The sequence below is a fragment of the Nomascus leucogenys genome, chromosome 12 (genome assembly GCF_006542625.1).
Source record: "Nomascus leucogenys isolate Asia chromosome 12, Asia_NLE_v1, whole genome shotgun sequence".
Taxonomy (NCBI): Eukaryota; Metazoa; Chordata; class Mammalia; order Primates; family Hylobatidae; genus Nomascus; species Nomascus leucogenys.
The window spans coordinates 64522021-64530963 of NC_044392.1; positions in this window are offsets into that span (position 1 = coordinate 64522021).

Below are 8943 nucleotides of genomic sequence, written 5' to 3' on the forward strand. Positions count from 1 at the left end.
TGAGAATATAAAATAAGGGGTTATAGGACTGGGAAAAAATAATGAGTTTAATTTTGGACACATTGGGTTTGGGGTGCCTGTGGAACATTCAGGTAAAGATGTTGAGAGAGCAGTTGGATGCACAGATCTGGGGCTCACAAAAGAGATCTAGATTTGTGTGGTAGACAGTACCAGTTCTCACCAATAACCAGTTCTCCTCTCCTTCTTGTGTGGAGCCTCCCTTGTGGTTGGGTAATGTCATGTGACAAGTTCTGGCCAATGGGCAGTGAATGAAGTGATGCATGTCTCATTTAGTCAAAGCATTTAATTGCTGATGCAAACCCTCCTCTGACCCCCTCCCACAACAATGGAGATTTTATGATGGGAAGGTGAAGGTGAGAGTTCTAACACTGGATCATTGAGTCAGCATATGGAGGACAGTTTCTCTGGGGAGTCACTTGGACCTGCAGTAGACTCTATATGAGCAAAAAGTAAACTTTTCCATATTAAGCTACTGAGATTTTGGGTAGATCTTTTCTTTTCTTTTCTTTTCTTTTCTTTTCTTTTAAGACAGGTCTTACTATGTTGCCCAAGCTGGTCTTGAACTTCTGAGCTCAAGCTATCCTCTCACTTCAGCCTCCCTAATAGCTGGGATCATTGCACCTGACACGTGCAATGTCACACCCATCTATGATCCCAGCTATTATCTCATCTCACTTAACCTAATCTACCTTTCCAAATACAATTTGAGATATAGATTAGGAAGTCACCAGCATACTCATGATAGTAGAAGCCATGGGAATGGATAAGGTAATCCACGTACAGTATGTATTACAGAATGAGAATAAAATTCCTAGGATAGAACTCTGAGGAGCACCAAGATTTAAGAGGAAGGCAGAAAAAGTAGAGTCAGCTAAGGAAATTGAGAAGAAACAGTGACAGCAGAAATAGCATAAACATATGTGATTAGGAGCCAGAGGAGGAAAGAAAGGAAGGAAAAGCTGTGGCCACCTGTGCCAAATGCTGCTGAAAGAGAGACGCCAAGTAACATGAGGACTGGAAAGAGTTGACTGGATTTGGCAATTAAGAGATCATAATCTCTTTTGCTTAAGTAGCTTGGGGTTTGGTAGTAGTAGGAAATTTACCTTCAATGGGCTGACGAGTAATGGAAATTCCCAGGCGTATAGCAGATTAGGTATGTAAAGAAATCCTCTTGTTAAAAAACATATTTCAAATCGTTTTGGAGTCAGTCAACAAACCATAAAGGATAACCCTGCCAGGGGCACTCTATCAGGCCCTCAAAGTGAGTCATGAAAAGGAATAAATGAAGTCCCTACTTTCAAGCTGCCAACATGGTAACTTTCAAGGAAACTACAAGACTGTCCAACAAGTGTCCAACACTTGTTGGATAAAATATTTTAAACACCATAATTTAAAAGCACTTGGCTAAAGTAGATGTAGATGTGGGAAATCCTCAAAGAAATAAGAAAGTTGATTGAGACCTGAAATGGGTGTTTGCTCTGGATATAGCTACCAATTTTTGGTGACCTGAAGGTTGAGTTTAAAGGCCATGTGTGCAAGGTTAGGAAACAAAGTCTAGAGCCTGCACAAAGGTGGTGATTTGGATTGTACCCTCTGAAAAGGGACCCCTGGTGGGTGAACGAGGAAAAAAAAAATCCATGCCACAGACGGAGATGGGAGAGACCTTTGCTGTATTAGTTTTCTATTGCTGCCTAACATATTATCACACATTTAGAGGCTTAAAACAATACACATTTATCTTATAGTTTCTATAGGTTAAAAGCTTGGACATGTTTTATCAAGGTTCTCTGCTTCAGGGTCTCACCAGGCTGTAATCCAGGTATTGGCTGGGTTGTGTTCTTATCAGAGGCTTGACTAGGAGAAGATACACTTCCAAATTCCCTCTGGTTGTTGGATGAACTCATTTCCTTGTGACTTATATGACTGGCTTCTTACTGGTTGTCAGCTGGAGTCTGTTTGCAGGTCCTAGAGGCTGTCTACAGTTCCCTGCTTTGTGGTTCTCTCCACAGGCAGTTCACAACATGGCAGTTTGAATGCCACGGAAGAGTCTCTCCACCCTGTTAAGACAAAGTTGTATATAACGTAATGTCATGATGGAAGTGACAGCCTGTCACCTTTGCCATATTCTATTGATTAGATGCAAGTCACAGATTCCACCCACATTCAGGGGAGGGAGGATTATACTTGGGGTAACACAAGGGAGCAGAGATCATGGGGCATTGTAGAATTCTGCCTGTCACACTTGCTTATCTCAAGCTAGGCTCTGGATAGAAGAGGACAAAAAGAAAAACAAAACAAAATACCTTTTCTTTGGACATTCCTAACCACAAACCTAACTTTAGGAGGTTTTAGGCCAGACTTTATACTGTCTGTGGACCTCAAAATTCCAAGTTTAAATTGGTTAAGTTGGACGCTGGGAGAAGAAAATGCAAGTCATCTGTAGACGAATGCCTCTTTGACCAGGTGTCAAAGACTTCCACAGACACATTTCCAATAAATGTGAGCTAACAACAAGACAAATCACAAAAACACAAAAAGTAATCAAGCCATCATGAAAGAGACAGCAGAAATAACAAACCACAAAGGTTAGAGACAGAGACCTACAAAGGCTGTAGGTATAAGAATGATCAGATTCAAAATAAAAGTATGCTTAATGTTTTTAAGTAAATTAAGTGGATATTGAAAGTGTAATGAAGGAACAAAAAAGTACTAAAATAATCAGGCAAATTTGAAAAGAAATAAGTAGAATGTAAAGATATTAAACCTATCACTGAAATTAGAAATTGCTGTGTTTGGATGTGTCCCCTTCAAAATTCATGTTGAAACTTAATCTGCATTATGATGGTTTTGAGAGGGGAAGCCTTTTGGTAGATGATTAAGCCATGAGGACCTTGCCCCCTGAATGGATTTAGCATCCTTATAAAAGGGCTCAAGGTTGAAAAGAGTCCTCTCTTGCCCTTCTGTCCCTTCTGCCATGTGAGGACATAGTATGCCTTCTCACCAGAAGGTATAGAAGCAAGGTGCCATCTCAGAAGCAGGGAGCAGTCCTCACCAGATACCAATCTGACTGCCACCTTGATCTTGGACTTTCCAGCCCCCAGAATTGTGAAAGATTAATTGTGTTTTCTTTATAAATTATCCAGTCTCAGGTCATAGAAGCATAAATGGACTAAGAAATTCAATAGTGGGGATAAATAACAAGTTTAAAACATTTGAAGAGAAAAACAGTGGACTAGAAACATAACACAGACAACAAGATAAAACATAAAAGAGATACTAAAATATTAAAATTTCTAGAGTGATCATTGTAACAGAAATAGAGTAACTCAAACTATTAGAGAAAAAAAATTGGAATTAAATTAGTCAATCCAAAACAATGAATAGCAAAAACCAGAATAGGCCGCAAAACAGAAAATATAAAATATATTAGTGGGAATGAATCAGAATAGAACAGTAATTGCTAATTACAATAAATGAAAATGGACTATACTCTTTAGTTAAAAGTCAAAGATTGCCAGATTGAATAAAAAATCTGCTACATGCTGTTTGAAAATATGTATCTAGAACTTAAAGAGCCATAAAGGTTGAAAGAAGAAGGATGAAATGTTACACCAGGAAAATGTTAACAAGATAGCTGGTATATTCATATCAGGCAAAATATACCTTAATGTAGACACTATTAGTTAAAAAAAAGAGATCATCATTACATACTGATAAAAGCTTAACTCAGTGAGAAGAGATAACAATTCTAAACTTATTTGCTTCTAGTTACCTAAACTATAAATTTATAAAGTAAAATTGACAGAACTATAAGAAAAGCCCCAAAACAAAAAAAACAAACTTAACAGATCCACTGCCAAATTAGGAAATTTAGTTTACATTTCTCAGTATTTGGTAGATTAAGCAGACAAAATGTTGTAAGTATATAAATTTGTGTAATACAGTCAGTAAGATTAATCTAATAAACATATATAAAACCCTGCATATGTTATCTGGAGAGTACAGATTTTTTTTAAGAACACCTGAAACATTAAAAATTGAACACATTGGAAGCCAGGGGTAGGTAAACTTTTTCTGTGAAGGGCAGATAGTAAATATTTTAGGCTTTGTGGAGCATATGGTCTCTGTTGCTAGTGCTCAGCTCTGCCAACATGGTAACAAAGAAGCCAATTTACAATATGTAAATGAATGAGTGTGGCTATGTTCTAATAAAACTTTATGAACACTGAAATTTGAATTTTGTATCATTTTTATGTATAATATTTAAAATGTAAAAATCATGCTTAGCTTCCAGGCTGTACAAAACTAGGTGGCAGGCCAGATTTAGCTTACAGGTTACAGTTTGCTGACCCCTGTTTTAGGCTGAAAGTGACTCTCAATCAAAGTTGATATCATACGGACCACATTCTCTGACCAGCCTGTAATTAAGTTAGAAATCAACAACAAAAAGAACTAAAAGAACAAATATGTTTAGAAATTTCAAAAACATACTTTTAAGTAAATCATAGGTCAAAAAAATCATAATTGAAATTGGCCCTTTCTCACCAGTCTCCTTTGCCTGCTTGATTTCCTCCAGCCAGTCTGGCTGAGACAGCCCTCTCTTCTTATTCCATACAATTTTCCTATGTTATCTCAGCCATTCCCTGGACTTACTATCTATATGCTAACGATGCCCTACTTTATTTTTTTGGCCATTACTGTTACCAGATCTGAAGCTCATTTCCTCATGTTGCCATAGAACCATCTAATTGTCAACTTATATTCAACAATAAAACTGAATGCAGTAGCTTCTCCCTTAAAACCTGCTTCTTCTCCTCTATTCTGTATCTTAATTAACAGTACCACACAGCCAGAACCCTACGAGGCAATTTACATGCTTTCCTCAATCTCACATCCTCCTCTCCTCCTATCTATAAGCAAGCTTGGTCAATTCAAACTCTAAAATCTTATGGCAAGTCTCTTCTTTCTCATTATGGCCATTCTCTCCCAAGCCATATCAGGTCCTCCTTAGACTACTCTGATAGCTTCCTAGATGCTCCCACCACCTACTCTTACTATTTTCTACTGTCTTACAGGGGTCAAATGGTTGTAAAAAGAAAACACAACAAAACATAAAGACAATTATGTAGCACAGACTGTATGTGGCCCTCAGAGTCTGAACTATTACAATCTGGTCCTAAAGAGGAAAAGTTTGCTGGCAACTCTTTTAATACATTATCCATACTTACCTTGCATAAAGTCTCTTAAAAAAAACAACAACTGGCTTTCCATTATTTAAAAAAAAAAAACATAGAATTCTTTAATATGGTCAAAAAGGCCATGAATGTGCATAATCTGGATGATCCACTTCTCCAGCATTATCTCCCACACCCTCCCTTTCCCTCTCTCTGCTCCAGTCATTCATTTCTAGGGTTGTTTTTCAAGGTGCCGTGTTCTTTCCTATCTCAGGCGCTTTGCACAAGGTATTAATATTCCCTCTGTTTGATGATCTCTCTTTTCTACAGATACTAGTTTAAACATTACTTGCTCCAGAAGGCCTTTCATAATCTCCTACACTAGATTAAGTTTACTTATATATGCCCCATCACCCTACAGTTTTAACAATGGCAACCCTTATACTACTCTATGTCTAGATTGCTAGACTGTAAAGTCTGTGGAGATGAGATGACATATTGTCTTATCTTAATTTCTAGCAGTAAGCATGACACATGGTATTTTTTTTTTTTTATAAATGATTGTTGAATGAGCTTCCTGTTCCCCCACTGAAAAACTTCATTCTTTCAAGGTCCATCTTTATCTTTCTAGTTTCAATGGAAGATGTTTACCTTCTGTTAATTCCTGTCATCTGAATATTATTCTCTTACTTAGGGATTTTACTATGTTTATTTTCCTTCACTGTTTTCTTTTCATCCTCATCTTCCATTGACTTTTTCTTCATTCAAGCCTCTTATCTTAAAACAACATTCCCCCGAGCCAACCTTTGGTTCCCTCTAGTTACTGGGGTGAGAAATGTTCTGGAAATTATTCTATATTTAAGTCAATTTCTTCATTGCTGTTCAATCCTTTTAACCCCATGTAATCTTCTTCTGTCCCTACCATTCAACCAAACTACTGTAAGGGCATCAAAGACCTCTAAGTTCTTAGCTCTAATTGGCACTTTCAGTCCTTCTCTTAATCTCCCTAAAAAAATTGGTTACTATTGACTCTTCTTAGATGAAATTCTCCACTCTCTCAATTTTACGACACTAATCCCCCCTAGTTTTCGTCCAATGACTGGCCATTCCCACTTTCGCAGAATTCTTTTTTCTCTGCCATGACTAAAACATTGATGTGTTTTCATGGCTGTATACTTAGCCCTATTCTTTCCTTTCCTGAAGCACAGTTTCCCCTGTATTACAAATCAGTGAATAGTGCCTCCCTCTTCTACTCTCTCAAACAAGAATCCTGACTCAACCTGATTCTTTCCTTCTTCTGTATTCTCCTCAGCCAGGTCCTACAAATGTTGCCTTTAATATTTCTTGTCAATTCTTTCCATCTGTACTGCCAAGGCCTTTGATTAAGGCCTTCAATGTCGGTTAGCCAGAATGATCCAACAACCTAACTAGTCTTGCCTCTCCAAACCATCCTCTGTCGCTAGTGATTTTTCTGAAACAAAAATCTAGTCGTCATTCCTATTGCCTAAAACTTTTGGGAGGCTGCCCTCTGTCATCACAAAATCCAACTTCTAAGCACATCATTTAAGAACACTAATATAGGCCAGGTGCTGTGGCTCACGCCTGTAATCCCAGCACTTTGGGAGGCTAAAGCCAGCAGATTGCTTGAGCCTAGGAGTTTGAGACAAGCCTGCGCAACATGGTGAGACCCCGTCTCTACCAAAAGCCCCACAAAAATTAGATGGGCGTGGTGGTGCATGCCTGCAGTCCCAGCTACTCAGGAGGCTAAGGTGGGAAGATCACTCGAGCCCAGGAGGCGGAGACTACAGTGAGACGAGATTGCACCACTGCACACTCTGGCCTGGGTGACAGAGCCAGACCCTGTCTCAAAACAAAAACAAAAACAAAAACAAAAAAACCCAAAAAACCCTTTGGGAAGCCAAGGCGGGCAGATCATGAAGTCAGGTGATTGAGACCATCCTGGCAAACACGATGAAACCCCGTCTCTACTAAAAATACAAAAAATTAGCCGGGCATGGTGGCAGGCGCCTGTAGTCCCAGCTACTTGGGAGGCTGAGGCAGGAGAATGGCGTGAACCTGGGAGGTGGAGCTTGCAGTAAGCAGAGATCGCGCCACTGCACTCCAGCCTGGGTGACAGAGCGAGACTCCATCTCAAAGAAAAAAAAAAAAAACCATTAATATAATTTGTTAAATATTTATATTTCACTCAAACTTGAGAGTTTTTAAAATGTCACACCCTCCTACGTCTATGCTGTTCCATCTTCCTGGACTCTATCTAATCCCTGTGACACCCTCTTGGCTAACTTCCAAATGCCAGCTCAGACACCATTTGTTTTCGAATCTGTCACTTTCCTCTCTCTCTGTTTTACTTGATCTCCTGGGTCTGAAATTTTTAAGCATTATTCATTCAGGTTAACGATTATTGATAGGATAGTTATTGTGGTGGTTTGTAATGTCAGCTTGGTTAAGCAGAACTACATTTTCCAGAATTATCTTCCCTCAATGTTCTGGTTAGGGTAAGCCACAAGTCTTGAGCAAAATTTGGAGGATGAATGTGAAGCAGCAGCTGTTTTATAGCTTATACCTGTTGTGTTAGCTCACAAGCTGCAGCTGGACAACTTCCCATCCTTTCCCTGGATCACTCGTTTCTCTAACCAGGTTTCTCTAAACCACATGTTTGTGTTGGATATGGGTTTATACAGGACAACCACTATCAAGGCCAGAGATGATAAAAACTGACATGGGTTTGTCTGTGCTTATTTCCACTTGTTCTTAACTGCCTCCCATTTTACATCCATCTTCCCTTAACTGACTGCCGTGTGGACTCTAAGCTCCAGCATCAGAAAGAACACTAACAGCTATACAGATTGTTTAGCTCCCACAACAGCGTAGTCAAATTCCTTATATATAAACACATAGTCTGCTTCTCTGACTGAACCTTGACCTGGATGATGTATATGAGGGAAACAAGAGGCTGGTGAGACTACCTAAAATGGTGCTTGCCACACTCCCAGAGCACCCTGTGCTCAAGTTTGTATTATCACATATTCTTGCTGTCTTCCTAGTAGATATTTAACTCCGAGGTAAGGACTTTTATCTCTGTATGATCACTGCATTATGTTGCTTAGCACAAATTAGGTGTTTTATAATTTTTTGTTTAATCAATTTGAAATGACTGCTGATCCAATCAAATTATCTTTAAGTAACAAAGATATCAATCTGATTTCAATATTAGATTAGTACATTAGCTACCAATATTGACTCAAATGATTATTACATAAAATCTTAGGAAGTCAATGAAAACAGCAATTACCCATGATAAATATTTTCAAATATTTCCTATTACATAATTTGTCCATTTGAATACAAATAAATCCTTGTACAAGTATGGGAGAATCAAATGCAGATAAACCTATGAAGGGAAGAATTTTCTAATTTATCTACAGGATTTTTCTTCAATTTAAAAAAAGATTGTAAAATACACATAAAATTTACCATTTTTGGGTGTACCACTTAGGAACAGTATTAAACACATCCTTAATGTGCCACCATCACCACTATCCAGCTCCATAACTCATCCTGTAAAACTGCATAACGTCCTCAAGGTTCATTTACGCTATAGCCAGTGTCAGAATTTTCTTCCTTGAAGTCAAATAATATTCCGTTGCATGGAAATACTACATTTTGCTCATCCATTCATCTACTGGACAATTGGGCTGCTTCTATGTTTTAGCTATTGTGAATAATG